General features: G+C 40.1%; 1 protein-coding gene across 1 annotated transcript in view; it reads right to left on the bottom strand.

The window, feature by feature from the left end:
- Positions 1–3,392: 3,392 nt before the first annotated feature.
- Positions 3,393–17,008, bottom strand: part of IRS1 (insulin receptor substrate 1) — a 58,779-nt gene continuing 45,163 nt past the window's right edge. Inside the window, exon 2 of the mRNA XM_004427639.3 lies at positions 3,393–4,422. The gene's annotated coding sequence lies outside the window, so the exon portion shown is untranslated. The remainder of the gene's footprint in view (positions 4,423–17,008) is intronic.

The raw sequence follows: 17,008 nt of genomic DNA, 5'->3' as shown, positions 1-17,008 counted from the left end.
TATACCTGGCCTGGTACCCATTACATATATACATAATACATATGTTATACACATATATACAATAAATGTTTTGGTAGCAATACAGACCATGCATTGGTCATTTTGTACACAGATGAAGTAGCACCATGAGCAGCACCACCATCTTAAGATGATAAACCAAACTGCACATACATTAAATGAAAAAATATATATGTATTTAATTTGGCCCACCCTGTAGCCAAGAGGTGTAAGGAAAGAACTGGGTAAGAAAAATTGTTCCGGGAACTATATTCTTAAGCCAATAGCAAAGTTCTAAAAAGAGAGAGGGAAAAAAAACAACACAGCACTAAAGATGTCTATATAAATACAGACAAGTTTTCCTGTTGACTGATTTTATCCTATCATGTGGCATATTGGTTAACACTGGGGAAATTAACAACAGAAGCAAAGAGAGAGATTTAAATGCCAGCTGAAGTAAAAGTCTAAAACACCAGTTCTCTTGGTGTATATATCACAAAGGCCAAGTCATCAAACTAGGAAAGGAAGACAACTCTCCAGCTACATCACATGTTTTCCAATCTTATTAGCTAATTATAAGCTCTTTATTACTGATAAATTCCTTAAGAGTAGGGTCAAACACCTTCAATATCATTCTACCTCCTCTGAGAACCTAAAGTGATGCTCTGGTCACAAGCAGTGAGGGAAACCCAACATGCCATATGACCCACACATTCTCTGTCCACTCTTAGGAGACTGATTTACAGAGCTATCGAAGGACTTCCAAGATCTCCTCTGGCTTGGCTTTGGAAACGACCCAAAGGCATCAGTGTTTAACTCTTGATGTTCTACTGACTACAAGAAGGCTATTTTTTGCTCTCCACAACTAAGTTCACAGACTGGAGGTCTTTCTCTTAGTATTGGCGAGGTCGTATTTCCTCACATCCCTAGAAGTGCATGCTTCTTCCTCTCAAATTTCTCAGCGGGCCGATATGAATGCAGCATTACCTCTAACAAACAGACACGATGTCCTAGGAACACTAACTCCCCTGTCAAGTCATTGCAAAGAAGCAATTTCATATTTGGCCTCCATCCATTCTCCTTTGCATGCTTTCCAAAGGGTCCTGTCTCTCTCCAATCAAGGTCTTAACTCCCAGTGTCTCTGGTTTCAGCACCTCCTGGTGTGATGGGTTGACCTAGAGTGCTGCCAAAGCAGTGGGAGCACTTCACATCTATCCCATTTTTCATGGCTCTTTTGTCAGTGGACGATGAGCTCCCCTCCCCCCGTGTTAAACCACCTGCAGTAAACAAAATTCAAGTTTTCAACTACATGGCATATTGCACTCAGGATGCAAGATTGAACAAAACCGGGCTTCAGTATTGAAAAATACTGTTTCTCACAGTATAGTAAAATTGTTTCTTAATAGTTTAAATGTCTCAAATTTACAAGATGGCTAGGAGACAAGAGTCAGAGAAAGAAAAATTAAAAATACCTACTTCTGGCTAGATGATTTTTAGTAAATCCATTTTCACGGTCAACCTAGATTAGTCAAGAGAGTCTCTGACCTTTTGAAAGTTAGCAAGAAATAGCCACAAATGTAACATCAGTACTGAATTGTCATTATTGACTCAGGTGGTTGATCATTAATGGATTCTCTTCACTTCTAGCTGGTTCTGGGACCTTTTTTTTTTTTTTTTTTTTTTGCCCAGAATGAAGATATCATCAAAGTCATGAAATCTATTTGTTCTTTCCACAAAGGAGAATTTTAAAACTCTGCCTAAGTCTCTAAGAAAGAACGCTGTGAAAGGTTGGTTTCAAGAAGAAAAAGCCACTAACTTACAGCTTAACCAGAGGCCACTAGAAGCCCCATTAATGTAAGCCCTTGGCTGGCCTACAAATACTTTGAAATGGATAAAAGCCAACACTCCTCAATAGGAACTGAACTCAAGGACTTAGCAGCTGATGTTGTGCAAGGTCAACTCCTCATGTAGCCAGACCATGAGTTTTTGCCTTAAGATACCAGCAACTTCCAGTTTTAAATCAGTAAAGTTTGATACCACCACCAAACCCAGCTCAGGGACCACTAGAAGCAGCTTAAATAAGAATTTCTACCTTTATGTTATTGGACTCAAGAAAACATCAGAGATGGCTTTTCCAGTCTGTTCATCTCTGTTCTCACCCACAATATGTTGATAATTCCACATGCAGAGGTATCTTGGTCATACATATTCAAAGATTAGGTTTCTTGAAAAGTAACAACCAGCTTTACAGGAAAATGGTTGGGGCTTTTTTCATTGATTTCTCTTTACTTACGTCCTCAATGGAAGAGAGCAGGAAGTTTGCTTTCTTTCCACACTAGCAAAAGTATGAGTCAGAACACTTGAAAAATGAAAGTTAGTTTGACCAAGAAAGTCTTTTTTATAAAGGAGGGAAAAAAAAAAACAACTTTCATATCAGATTTTTAACATTGGTAGTGTTCTCTAATAGGAAATGATGTAATCCAGCCAGTGCCTTGAAAACAATGGACTCTTATGACTACAGACCTATTTATCTTAGAAACTAATGAGCATGCAAATGGTTAGGATCTGCGACAATGAACATCAACAGTCTGTGAGGTACATGCCATCCGGTTGAACTAACAGTAACACAGGTCCCAGCAGTGTAAGGGGTTCCATTGATTTCCAGCCCCTTTTCAGTAGAGCAGGGGTCCCCGACCAGTCGATGAGGGGCAGCAGCCACTGCAATGTCCCCCAACCCTGGCCCCTTTCCTTGTAGCCCCTCCCCCACCCAGGAAGCTCAATGCTTTGGAGAAATAAAATATTGCTCCTCTCAATAGCAGGGGTGGGAATTCCTGATAGCGAATTTACACAGAGCCTGATATTGGCATTAATTCACTTTACCTTTAGGAAGTTTCCTGGTAAAAAGATGAAAAACTCTGTAGGCAGTATCTTTAAGTACGTTCATTGCCATTTCTTTTTCACAAGGAAAAATTCCAAGATGTGTGTACTTTCCAAACAAGAAAAGGATTAACATTTTCACTGCTGGCTAGATGTTTCAATAGCAGGTCATTATGCTTTGATGTGCTCTTTGTACACTGGGTTTGATTGACGAATCACTAATAGGCCAGTACCCACCAGGGCAAATGGGCCAAATTATATTTGGTTAAATAATGTAACACTGGAAGTTTTCCAAAAACATGAGATAAGGGTCTTAAGGAAAGTGACATGTAGCCCTGGTCATGATAAAAAACACTTTCTGGAATTTTAATTTCTGGTTAGAAATTAAAGACAAGTAGTCACTTGTCTTACCATCTTTCTTGAGACCATGCAGGAAATGAAATACCCTAACGTGTGCACAGAAAAAAATGGTGGTAATGGACCAGGAAGCTTACAGAAGTCGGGGGAGGGGGAGAAGAGAAAAGATCAACAGTCTCTAGTTTATTATGAATAGAAAGAAATTTCCAGAATTTACAAACACCCACATTGTTCATTCCAAAGAGAGCTTTTGATTTGAAGGAATCACCCATGTTTCCTCCTCTTTACAGTATATACAATGGAAGACTTTGATCTCCTTTTCTTATAATTTTGCTTCCATTCAATTGCCAATTTTAAGCTGACACTTGAAAATACCCAGTAGACTATATCATTCTTCAGTTTAATTAACATGGCCTATTGCCTTACAGGAAAAATACAAAATTAAGATCAATTCTTGTAAGGATCTCACCTCAACATCAGGGCTATATTACAAGAGATAGTATCAGCAAATAAATCTATACAATTGAGAATCATCTATGGCACTAGGATTCTTATTATATTATTTTTCTGAATTACAGTCTTAAAACAAGGTTCGTACCCTATCCATACCTGTTAGCCTTGTTTTAAGCATTTGCTTCACTCTTTACAACAGAACATTGTATACCTCAGTTCCACATCCAAAAAAAAGATGTGCTGTAAGAAATGTTACATTTTAATTAAAAAAATTACACATATGAATCAAAACCTATGTTAAATATTTAATACTCTCTCCACCCAATGCGAACAGTTTTGTATGAAATAATTTACAATGATGCTTTGTCGTACACAGTTTCAGCAGCAGATGAAATAAATGTTATCTTGTAAATGCAATGAGAGTAAACCCATTCTCTCGTGGCATGGTGGTGGGCCCAACAGCTCATGTGGCCAGCTAAGTCCTTAAGGTTGAAGATGAAGTTTATGCAGACTCATTGTTCTGGTGTCACAGTGCTTTTTTGCTTGGCACAATATAGAACGTGCAGTTCAGTCAACGAACTCCTGAGGATTGTTATAAAGTAAACAAACTGAAATGGATGCATCGTACCATCTACTGAGGAGGAGGATGTGAGGTCCTGGTTGTGAATCATGAAATATTTAGAGTCTGGGTACCCATGAGTTAAAGGAGGATTTGCTGAGGTCATTTAGGTCTTCATTCTGAAAAGGAAAAAGAAAGAATTCGTCACCACAGCACCTCAAAATGCATCACGTTTTTAGGATTTTTCTTTAAAAAGGGGGCAGTATCACCGGCCCAATGGCGTTGCAGTTAAGTTGGCACGCTCTGCTTCAGTGGCCCAGGGTTCACAGGTTTGGATCTGGGGCATGGACCTACACACCACTCATCAAGCCATGCTGTGATGGTGTCCCATATACAAAATAGAGGAAGATGGGCAAGGATGTTAGCCCAGGGCCAATCTTCCTCAGCAAACAGAGGAGGATGGGCAACAGTTGTTAACTTAGGGCTAATCTTCCTCACCAAAAAAATAAAAAATAAAATAAAATAAAAAGCGGGCAGTATCAGATAAACTGAAGTTACAGCAGAAACAGTACTGTGTGCTTAAAAAAAAAAAATCAACTGTATTTTTTTTCTTTCAAAATCCAAGAGTCTAAAGCAATCACAAACTCAAAATAATCAACATTAGACCAGTAAACAAATCGATGTGATCTGGAGGTTTCAGAGGTTCAGCAACACAAAAATACAAAATGCTTTGATGTTCTTATGATCAAAAGAAAAATGTACATATAGTTATTGTGTAAAACTACTACAAAATATGGTAAGCAGGTTACAGTCATGTTATGCTTAATCTTCTTTTGGTTAAAAGTCAACGGCAGATTTTAGAATTTGAAGTTGCAGGGCCTAACATTACAAAATCTGCAATCAGTTTTTGAAGTGACATTGTTTGCCCTGAGAATTTTAGATGTAAAAGGAGACCCAAGTGAAACAGACCTAGTTAATCATTAAATAAAAAAAGAAAGGGATTCTGATTTAGATCTAATAGAAATAAGTAATTGTGGCAGAAGCACAACATTTCTTCTATGCAGTTCAAGAAGGCAGACCTCAGGGGGCATTATCCCTTCCCCTCCAGAGAGGAAACACCTTTTTCAACCTCATAAAGCCTCTTTTGACCTCAAGTATTACACTAGATGGTCCTTCTGAGGTCCATATTTTTCAAGTATTCAAAAGTTGTCTATAAATATCAATATTTATAGAATGTCCTGAACAGTATTTGGCACAGGGTAATCAATAAAAACTTGCTGAAGGAATAAATGGTTGCATTAAGTACCCTGGAGGATACGAAGTTGAATTCTGCTACAGGCCCTGCTTTCTAGAAATTCTAGAAAGGAAGGTAAGCTCCGTTCATAAATAGATAGAATACAAGGTAGAAAGGGGGTGAATTCCATGATAGATGCACACGAAAGAAGCTCTAGATGCACGGAGGAGGGAAAGAATCCTTCTAGCTAATATAAGGGAAGTACCTTGCTGACACATTTAGCTCAGTTTGGAAGAAAAGGAATAGTTTGGGGATGCGGAAACAGGGATTGTATCTATCTTGCTTTAGTGTTGCATCTGCAGAGCTTAGCATAAGGGCTGGCATGTAGCAAGTACTCAAGAAATATGAGTTAAATGAATGATAGGGACAAAGCACACTTCCCACTGAGGGCACATGATAAAACAAGGCCCAGGGGGAGGAGAGCGCAGGCAAGGACTGGCCAAGTGAAGAATGTGGCGTCCCTGGAGAACACGGTATCAGAGAAGCGGTCGAAGGAGTTAAGTCTACAAATGTAGGTTGGGGTAGATGGTGAAGAACCTTGAATGTCAAGTCAAGACATCTTTATCTAAGTGCGGGGATAACAAGGACATGCCTTGTGACACAATCAACGTCCAGCAGTAATAATCCATGTCAGCTACAAGGATAGTGATGGATTCTAAAATTCACTCCACGTACACGTTGACCAATATAATTTTTTTGTCTCTCTCTGTCCTCTTCAAAGGAGAGGACGGCTGGGATCAGTGAGCATTCACTATTTACGTAATGGCTTTCAGGTAAGTTGAAATTTACCAAATGAGGAGTCTAGTTTTACGAGCAGATTTCGTTTATTTTAAAATATTGACTCCACTCCTAAACAACAGTCTGTTTTTCTACTTACAAATAAAGACTTGATATGGAGACACCAATGTAGAGACAAAAAAGCACTCCAGGCATCTCTCTTAAATTGCCAGAGAAATAGGATTTACTTTGTGTGGTTCCTACAAGTGAAAGGAAAATCCATCCTTTCAAAAACCCCGGAGAACCATCTCCAGATCTCTTGACTTTCAAGTTTCTCCTGAACTCATATTGTGATCTATCAGAATGTTCCTACCAGAATATCTAGATACGGCTTAACACAGCTTCCACAGCTCTGGGCCTACAATTAGGAAGGAAGCCCATACTTTATTATAAGGGCAGAGACACACAAACTGCCAAAGATAAAATGGGGGGAAAGTGAAGGTCACACTCATGCTTTCATTTTACATCTGGCTTTCATCCAGAATGGCTGAATGAACAGCTTAACCCAGGAACACACTGTATCCAGTTCTGTCATCCTGTGCGCCAACCTGCACAGATGCAGAAGGGCGGAAATTGGGGGCCCTAGGAGGAAAAAAAAATATGACTTCACTGGATGCTGAAATCTACTGCTTTGGGACACTCTTAAACCGTCCCTGTAATTTTCCACAAGTCTGTATGTTCAAAGAGCAGGAAATAAAAGGATATATCAATTCCATAATATACCTTCCCTCTAAAGTCTTAGAATATTACTTCTCAAAGCCTTTCATCATAAATCCTGATTAATACATGTCTCAGCCACTAACGCTACCAACCGGTGCTATCAACTTAGGAGTCTATGAAAAAGTGCAAGTGGGAAGTGGGAGGTGACACGGACATGGAGGGGATGGGAACAGAAGGCTCTAAGGCAATAGAGGCCTGGAAAAGTCTAAAGGGAAAGTCTGAAGTTCACATCTGTTTATCTTTGTACAAGGATGTGTGTGTGTACATAAGTTTAGCTACTGAGTAAATGACATGGATTTTTAACAGACATCCATCAATGAGAAGTGTCCTTCATTGCAGCCACCTTGGGGTCTGCGTACTTATTCCAATCATGCAGCCATTGTTCGAAGCATCTCTGGAATGCCTTCTCAAGTTCCCATTTCTTTTTTGCAACTGCCTTCTCCGCCTTGGGCATATTCTTTTGAATGGTCTCTATAGCAGCCAGTCTAGGGCCTTTGAGGGCACATTTGATCTTTGGAGACAACCAAAAAGCTTTGAGAGCCAAATACGGCAAATAAAGGGGCTGATTAAGCTGGTAATGGTTCCCAGAGAGGTATTTTCTATAGCCAAAGAACTCCAAAACTCAAGTTCTGAAAACATAACTGTTCACAATTGCTCTGATGAGTTTTGTTGGAAATGAACTCTCATAACATGATAGACAGACCGTAGCATATGCTTCATGGGACTTAAGTTCATCTGCCTCTACCCCTGCCTCTACACACTTGCAATCAAGAAGGCTGGGCTTGAATAAAGCAACTCAAAGAAAAGCAAACATGTATATCATACATTTTTGTAATTTAGGAATATGTTTTTTAAAAAAAGCAATACCCATACTAGGCTTCTGCAGTCATCCAATTCAATAAATATCTGTTGAGTGACAAATAAAAATGCAATGATAAAGACTACCATAAGCACTGAACAGGAAGATATGGCTACAAGTATGTTTAATGCACTTTATATATATAACCCCAACTGACTCCAACCAACCATATGAGGCAAATATTGCTATGAGGTTTTACAAATACAAAAACTCATTCGTAACACGCACAAACTGGAAACAAAAAAGCAAAACATTTCCTTGGAGAAGAGCTGTGCAAATATCAAATGGTGATGTTCCTGTGATATGTTCTCTCTAGTTACACCATTGGGGAATAACTTCGGAACCCAGAAATACAATGCACCTGTCAGGAGATTTAGCAGCAGGAAATTGCATTTTGACAAAATTTCATCACCACATCAGCATCCACTGTACTCTTCGTGTGTCTTCTCGTAAGATAAAACCCACTTAATCCTGTTGCCAGTAATGAAAAATGTAAATTTTAAAGCATTATCAAATAAGTCAACACTTGAGCAATGCTACTTGAGACCTATGGATTATTGTATTATTGCATCCGGGAGGAATTTACATCTTCTGGACTGGACCCACTTAAACTATGCCTACTAGAGGGGAAAACAAATAAAGCTTCTGCTTCCGTTCACACTGTCTCAGCCTACTGATTAGTCTTCACTGTGAAAGCAGCTGAAAACAGTATAAGGTTATGATATAAATACAGTAAAGGGATCCACACCCTTTCAGTAACGCATTTTTAGTCAAACCCATTGACAAAAAGTTTTTATCTTGTATTTAAACGCCTTGAAACTTCCTGCCAATTTGTTGAGTCAAATGCAACATAGTTATAAATATCTGGTTAGAGCATTACCAGCAGTTTCCACTTTTACTAAGAAAATAGGAGTGGAATATTATAATTTGCTTGGCTATTGTCATATACTAAAATGTAGCCAGAAAGTAACTCTTTCTCATCCAACTAGGCTTGGAAAACAAATGTCCATAGTAATGACTTTTCTTCAATGGAGATCATTGTTTGTAATCCTATATTGTAGATTCAACTAGAAAAATTCATATAAATAAATTCCTCCACTTAAAGAAATGTCTCAAAACAGCGTATTTCTTTTTCTCTTAACATAAACAGTTGTGACTTAAAAAAAATTCTTGAGTATAATATAGAAAATTTAGAAAAGACAGCAAAATGTAAAGAAGAAATAAACATTACTTGTAATTCCCATTCCTGGGAAAACCACTATTCAGCTGTGGTTCTAATTTAACTATTTACTTAAAGGATTTGAACTTTTAAAATGCTGCATTTAATGTCAAAAATGTTTGAATAGGAGAGGAAAATAATGTTTTAATCATATTTAGATCTTTCCCCATTTGTCAAAATCTGTGATGAGAAAATACGTGAAATGTTAAAACTAACTTTTTATTCATTTTTTTCCCCCCAAAGCCGCAGTAGATAGTTGTATGTCATAGGTTCACATCCTTCTAGTTGCTGTACGTGGGACTCGGCCTCGCGTTGGACGGAGAAGTGGTGCCTCGGGGCGCGCCCGGGATCCGAACCCGGGCCGCCAGCATCAGAGCGCGCGCACTTAACCGCTAAGCCACAGAGCCGGCCCTAAAACTAACTTTTTAAACCTTCTAGGTTTTCTATCGCTTTCCCATCCTCCCAATTCATTACGTGTGGGGAGAAGTACAGCAGTTTGAAAGCAGAAAAAGCCTCTGAATTCACTCAAGTCCTTAAGTGAATGGCACAGGCAAACTATTTGGAAGAACCAGGAGGAAAGGACTCTTCTCAGAGGAGAAAAAGATTCCCCATTTCAACTGGGAATAGAGAGAAAAAAGATGGAAGGGATGTCAGAGCAGAGAGGTCGGTAGGTAACTCTGCTCCTTGTAGGAGGCTGAGCACGGCATCCGTGACATCTCTCTACATCTTGTCTTCCCAGCTCTGTTGATTTTCACACACTTGCATTCAACTGCATATCACTACTATGACCACAATTCATTTCCTTAGCTACCTCATTGATGCTGATGCAATTAATTCAAGGTACCACTAATTTAGAGCCCATCAAGTCTTCTAGAATGCTTACAAATTAATAAAACACTGCAAAAGTATTGTTCTTAAGCATACCTGAAATCTGGCAAACGGCCCAGTAAATATTTTTTGTAATCATCAGTATCAAACACATTTCTAGTTTCGGTAGTGTCTAGGTGTTCCTCATTTTAATACTCACACCACGCAATCTCAGAGGGATACACGAGACCACTGATCCATTTGATGGACTGTGAAACCCCTTATTAAAGGAATTTCCTGGCTTAGAGTTTGGCTTCTACCATGTGGGTTAGATGGTGGCATCTAAGGAGGAAGCAGCATTCCCAGCCCAGCTCTGTTAGCTATGGTATCACCCAAGGAAAAAGGAAAGAAAAGGTAAATCCAGAGAGCTTCAAGTTTGGGACATCAGGCGAATCTCTTTTTTTCACAAGGTACAGCTGGGAAGTGTGGGGACAAGCTGAGACTCTGGGAAAGAACAGACCTAAGTGGGGGAAAAGCATCTGTTTTAAAGCTTTCAGACCATAATCACCATTTAAAAAAAAAAAAAAAACATCAAGTTAGGATTGAACTAAAGAACTGAAGTTAGAGGTAAGACCATGATATTTGCTACTTGTTGAAAGGAGAAAGAGGATGTAGCTAAAGAAAGGAAACCAATATCTTTTAAAATAGGCCAGAATTGAGCTGGAAAGACTTGGTTTCATGGTCTTAAATGGCAAAGGGGAACTGACCAGCCAAGCCAAGTGCTTTAATGGAGCTGCTTAAATAGCACTTTCGCCTGGTGCAAGTCACATGGGTGAGGGCTGGAGAAAATAACAAGGTTGCTGGCCAGCCCTCCTCGTGTGCAGGTTGCCAAGGAAGAAAATTCAGGGAGGGCTGCCAACATGTGAGAGGGCATCTTGCTGCAGTTCCCCTTTTGTCCCAGGGAAAGACCTTCTGGCAGGGCTGGTGACTCCAGGAGACCACCAACGAAGAAAGGCACACGTGTTATGAAAAGGAAGGACGAGAAGGAGTGACCGAGGAGCCCACCATCAAGCCTGTGGGCTACCGCTGTGGTCCCACCAGGGTGAATTCTGTCAGCACTGGGGATTTCTCCCTCCCCAGCAACAAAGGGCAGGAGAAGGGTCTGGAAGCTTTTCAAGAGGGTTAGGGATTTATGGCGAAGATAGATGAAAACACAACATACGGCTGTCAACAATTAAATGTATTCTGTCAATGATATATTTAGGAAATCTGAATAAACACTCAGAAATCTTTTAAGCCAAAGAATATTCACTTCAATTATTTCCCATTCCTTTTATTAACAGGAGCATGCTGAGAAAACAAAGGATAATTAACAGATAATTAATGATAAAGTAAATGGAAGTCAACACCATAAAAGCCCCTCTCCAAAAAGATCAACAAAATGTCTCCAATCTCTCTTCTACCAAAATTATAATATGTCTGCACGTATATGACAGGCAAGGTAGAGAAACTCAGAAAAATAATCCCTCTATATTTCAAGTCAGACCACATGTGCTGTGGGACAGGAAGCTTTAATTTTAACAGACCTCAACCAAAATAAACCTGTTACTTGAAGACATGAAAGTAATATGATATCATCTTCCCTACCTGAGAAAGTCATAAAAGTCAGCCTTTCTTCTGCTTTCATGGGAGCGATTTCTGCAGTATTTTTTCCCTCCCAGGAATTACATTCCAGTTCTGAGGTTTATATTGTAATTTCACATCACTTTTTTTGGGGGCGGGGGGGAGGCGCGGAATGTTTAGAAATATAGGATATAGGTTTTATTGGTCTGGCTTTGATACAAACCAGTAGACTTAAATGAAAATCACAACTTAGTTTACAATGTGGTGTAGAGATAGCAAAAAAGTGTTTGCAATACTGTTTCTGTAATTAGGCAAAAGGGACTCAAGCCGACCTTCTCCCACTGCTTTTAGTTTTTTGGTTAAACACTAAATAGATTTCATTTTCTTTGCCCTCTCTCTGGAGTCGTATCATAAATTGCTTCAAGAAAGCAAGGGCCTGATTTTACATTTGAGTAATTGTCCGGCTACCCAATTGTCTCTTATCAACCATCATCAGCTTTTCCGTAATAGCACAGGAACCAGAACACAGAACAAGCGTTCACACAGACGGCCCTGGGTTTGCAGCGGGCTGAGGTAAGGATCATTAACACCACTGACATCACTTCTGGCAGCCGGAGAAAAGGGAAAACCTGTGTTTAATCTATTTCCTACTCACCACAAGTCTTAGCCGGAGTCCCCGATAATATGGGTTGTGGTTGACTTTATGGAAGAACTCAGTAATGCAAGAAAAATGTACTGAACTGAACAAGCCTCTTGTAAAGGAAACACGAGGTACCTCAGCTGTGTGCCCTTGATCTCTTTCCCGTAGGTTTTTTGGTCATTCAACTGGCCTAACAGAAGACAGGGCCATTCCCAAGGGTTCTTATGCAAGTCAAGCTCAGAAGAAGACTTTCCCTATTACACACACCTAATTATTATCTCCTGGAAACCATCATCATAAATCACAAACAAAAAGATTTCAGCCTTTGTCTTCCTTCTTGCTTTGAGAGTACCAAGGGGGAAATGTTGGGAAGAATTTAATCTGGGATTCTTTGAAGTTAAGTGAGCTGTTTTGTTTTGTTTTAAGCGGTCTAAATAATGAATACTCTCTGAAACTGGTCATAAATATATAAGTATACGGCAGCATATTTCAAATGTATTCAATACACAATTCTCATTCATTTTACCTTAAGAATTCTTGTTAAAGAAATGCAAGTCTTAAAGATTTCTGGGCTATGAGAGCGATTCTTAAACAAAAGTCAGTGTTCAGGAGGTTAGAAAACTGTACCGTCCATCTTAGACTACAGAAGCCACAGGTGGGACCTCTACTTAATTGGGCTACGTTAAAGATAAGCTCTAACATTGCTTGCAATAAAGTAATGCAATAAATGTGTGTTTCCCTTGAGCTGCCACTACTTGAGTGATACGTGAGTGACCTGTATACAATTTTGAATTCAACAACGTAATTGAGGAAACTCAATCCAAAAACGGTTATTTTGAGAATGAAGATGGAGCTATGACATGGCTGTTCTGCTTTTTAAAGACAGCTCAGTTTTAACTCAAAACTTATTTCCAAGTTAAAATTTAAAAGGAGACTAAGACAACTTACATTATCTCTCCTTGTTCTTTGTGATTTTGAGTAAGTTACTAACCCTCCTAAATCTCAATGTTTTCATCTATCACGTGGAGATACCAGTACCCATTTCACAGAGCTATCATTGAGGTTAAATGAGATACTACACAAAAAAATCTTATCATTGACATAATAAGCCCTTAAACATTAGCTCTCATTGTAACCACTCGTTAAGAGCTAGAAATCCTTGGATTGTATATCTTCTCCTGATACCTGAACACACACCAGCCAAAATGCCCTGGTGGAACGAGCAAGCAAGAATGAATGCAGAGACCAGATGCCAGCCAAGGACTGATGCTGAAGCCAAGATTAGGATGTGTCTTGGGAAGAGAGACCAAGCTATTTCAGAGAGAAGATGGATATGGGGGAAACGCCAGAGCAAAAAGTGAAAGTAGTAGTAGTGAAGCTAAAAAAGAGGACCCTGTGATATGATTTTAGACAAAGACCTGCCTACCTACACAAGGAACAGCATGAGTTAAGTATTAGGACTAACGGCATTAGCGTATCTTTGAGTGTATCTGAGACTCACACTCTCTACAGAGACACCGTGGAAAGGCCACATCGACTGCTTTCCCAGAAGAAATGAGAAGCTTGAAGCCCCCCACGCTTTCTAAGTCAGCGAAGGAAAGACCTATAATGCTCCAAGAAAGAATTTACAAAGAATTCTCATGAACAGGCTCACATGGATGTTCAGCGAGATTCCTACGCACTATTTCCAGGTTCTAAAGCATGTTTCTAATTGTCGGGGGGAGGAACTGGGTGGCTTTTGTTTCCGCATTCTTTTCCCCAATCTCTCATCTGAGGGAACTGAACAGGAGTGTGACCCAGCCAGTCAGTGCTGCCCGAGTAACTTGATGAAAAACTGAAATTGCTGCCAGATGCACACATCTAATCGTTGGCAGCTGCAAGAAGGAAAAAAATCGGAAAGATAATCTGAAATAATTGATAATGTATACATTGCTTGCATCTCGAAGGTCTTTGAAGCAGACAATGGTGCAGATTTCTAACCAAGCGCAAACACTTCTTTACTGTCTTGGATAAGGAGGCAAAAGTCTTCCAGCTGACAAAGAGGGGCTGGACTTCCACCCGCTGACCCCAAAACTCCAGGTCCTTTGCTTTCATCTTTCAAGTCTCATTTCCACTTCGCTCTTGTTCTTCTCTCTTTTCTCCATTATCTGACATCTCAGCCTTTTTAATTTGGAAAGTGGCATTTGCTGAGTTTTCACACAGCACGCCGAATTAAACTGCATCGCGTTATTGTGGTGCTTAGCTGGCTGTCTGGCTGAACTAGAAGCATCCTGAGGACAGTTCCGCCACATTCTTAATTAAGAGGTGGTGACAACTCCTAACTAAGGGATCCTTATTAAGAATATTTACCAGCGAGGGGCTGGTGAGGGGCTCACCGTCCCAAGGGAGATAAATGGGGTCTGTGAAGGTGACCCTCAGGCCCACTGGAGTGCCAGGCAGGAGCCACCTGGACTTCAGCTGAAACATGCCTGTGGGGCTAAACCCACTTCTCTTTACAGAGACCTTCTAGCCTCTAAGCATTTCACTAAATCTCTAGAGCAATAGTTCTCAATTTGGGTGGGCAGGAATAATTTCTCCCCCTAGGAGACATTTGGTAACGCCTAGAAACAGTTTTGGTTGTCACAACTGGGGTTGGGGTGAGGTAGGAGAGATGCCATTGGCATCTAGTGGGTAGAGGCCAGGAATACTACTAAACATCCTACATTGCACAGGATGGCCACCTGCAACAAAGAATTATCTGACCAAAATGTCAGCAGTGCTGAGGTTGAGAAACCATGCTTCAGAGCTATTGCCTTTAGCTGAGGAATGGAGGAAGCCACCAAATACGCTTGTCCACTGTTTCTGGGGTCCGCACCAGTTCTAGGGATGAGTGTGAGGGAAGAGATGTTCCTGTTCTGAGGCCCTCCTTTATTTCTGACTGCCACGCCACGGCTTCAGAGTCCCAATGTGTGCCTGCCATGCACATGGCCTTTCCCAATTTATCACTGATGGAAACTTACCAATGCTGTGTCCCATTCCATCACGACCTTTTACTAGATTACAGCTAGTTAATCTGATTAACCAGTCCTGGCCCATGTTTTCATGTGTCCCTCCTCCAAAGAAAAACAGGAACCTTGTGGATGCAATGTAAAAGCAAGGAGTAAAAAGGGGCGAGTATCAGGCATTATGGAGGCCAAAGCAACAGAGTTTGGGCAAGACTAGCAGGGTGTGATACTGCTTCACCTCTTCCGACCATGAAAGCGAGATCGACCCCACAAGGAAACACACATTTTATCTCTCCCAGGTTTGTATCTTCACCCAACTTAGCTGGTGCCTCCTGTATGGTCTTGGACAAGTCCTTTGACCTCATTTTGCCTTCACAATTTAATAAAATGGAGAAAATATCTAGTCCTCACACAATCATTGACAAATCCAGCGAGAAAACAGAGAAGGTCATTGTGAACATGAAGATGCTTTCCTTATGCTACTTGTGACTATTAGTCCTGCTCATTCCCCTTCAAATATCTGGGACTAAAACAAAATTAAGGATAGGTCCCCTCTGTTCCAGAATTAGTTGACTTTTTAAAATAAATCCACTAACTTGAAGAGGCTACTTCTAAGTCAGAAAACTGTCTCCTACGTGTTTTTTTTTCACTTCATGAAATAAATACCCACCTTGGAAGATGATTTATTACCAAAAAAAAAATAGTCAAAGTACAAGACTGTGATAGAAATTCCAGCTGCCGTTTCTAAGTATAAGATGTTTTCCCAGGAAGACACTTTTAGGTCTGTTTTCCCTAAACTTAAAACTTGAACAAAAAGAGTGGGGGGCAGGGCATATCATCAATGAGAGTACACAGCGTTCAAAATTCTAAAAATTAGACAAGGAACAAAAAGAACAAGTTGATTTCCAGGTGGTTAAATACAAAGTTTTTGAGATTGAACCCTAAGGTAATGGTAATAAGAACAGATCCTCTTTAAATACAGCCACAGAAGCTGCTGTGGTCTACAGTACACAAAGAAAACAATAGCTTCTATTCTTTCTAGCCTGTAGCCTGAGACGCTGACAAAATGCCTTCAAAATAAAACCGAACCACGCAATTTCGCCATTACTATCCAACAGCGACAGGCTATAATTAACACTTAATTAACAGCCCTATGAAGAGCTTTGCTTAATGCTGCTCAAAAATTGCCTTAAATTTTTTCCATAAAACGATGTCACACATGGACAATGGGCTACCTCTTTGGTTTCTCCAAAAACTTTCCTTCTGTCACAATATAAGAAAGAGCATGACTAGGTCAATGTCACGTCAAGCCTTATTCTTCAGAGATCTCCTGTCTTCTTGTCCTTCCACTCTGAGCTCTCCTCACTCCCAACCATCGGCAATACCCAACAGGGCCCCTAAACATAGCCACTGACTTGCCACACATCATTTCTTCTTGGATCCTCCCTAGAGAACTTCCAGTAGAGACAAAGGCCTTCCCAGAGTCTTTCAAAGAGAAGTGCAAGGATTGAGAGCAACCAGATCTTTGCTAATTCCCATTCTAACGCATAGATAGAGAAAGTCATTAGGAAGATGACTTGGGAACCATTTGATGTAAGTAAATAAGCTGGGACCCTTCACCCCGGAGGCCTTCTGCCCCTGCCTTTCGCCCTTTGGTGGTTTAGTAGCACTTCTTCCAGGGATACATCCAAGAAATAAAAGGACAACGCAACAAAAACTCAACTTAGCAAGTTTTTCCAGCTGAGAGTTATGAAAGTGGTAAGGAGGATCATACAACAACTAACCAAAATACACACATTACAATTATTCCCATTTTTGTTTTAGATGCCCCATTCCTATTTC

Source organism: Ceratotherium simum, chromosome 37 (assembly GCF_057802395.1).
Source record: "Ceratotherium simum simum isolate JZ-2026a chromosome 37, ASM5780239v1, whole genome shotgun sequence".
Taxonomy (NCBI): domain Eukaryota; kingdom Metazoa; phylum Chordata; class Mammalia; order Perissodactyla; family Rhinocerotidae; genus Ceratotherium; species Ceratotherium simum.
Note: the sequence above shows the minus strand (reverse complement) of the source record. Positions and strands in the feature narration are given on the sequence as shown.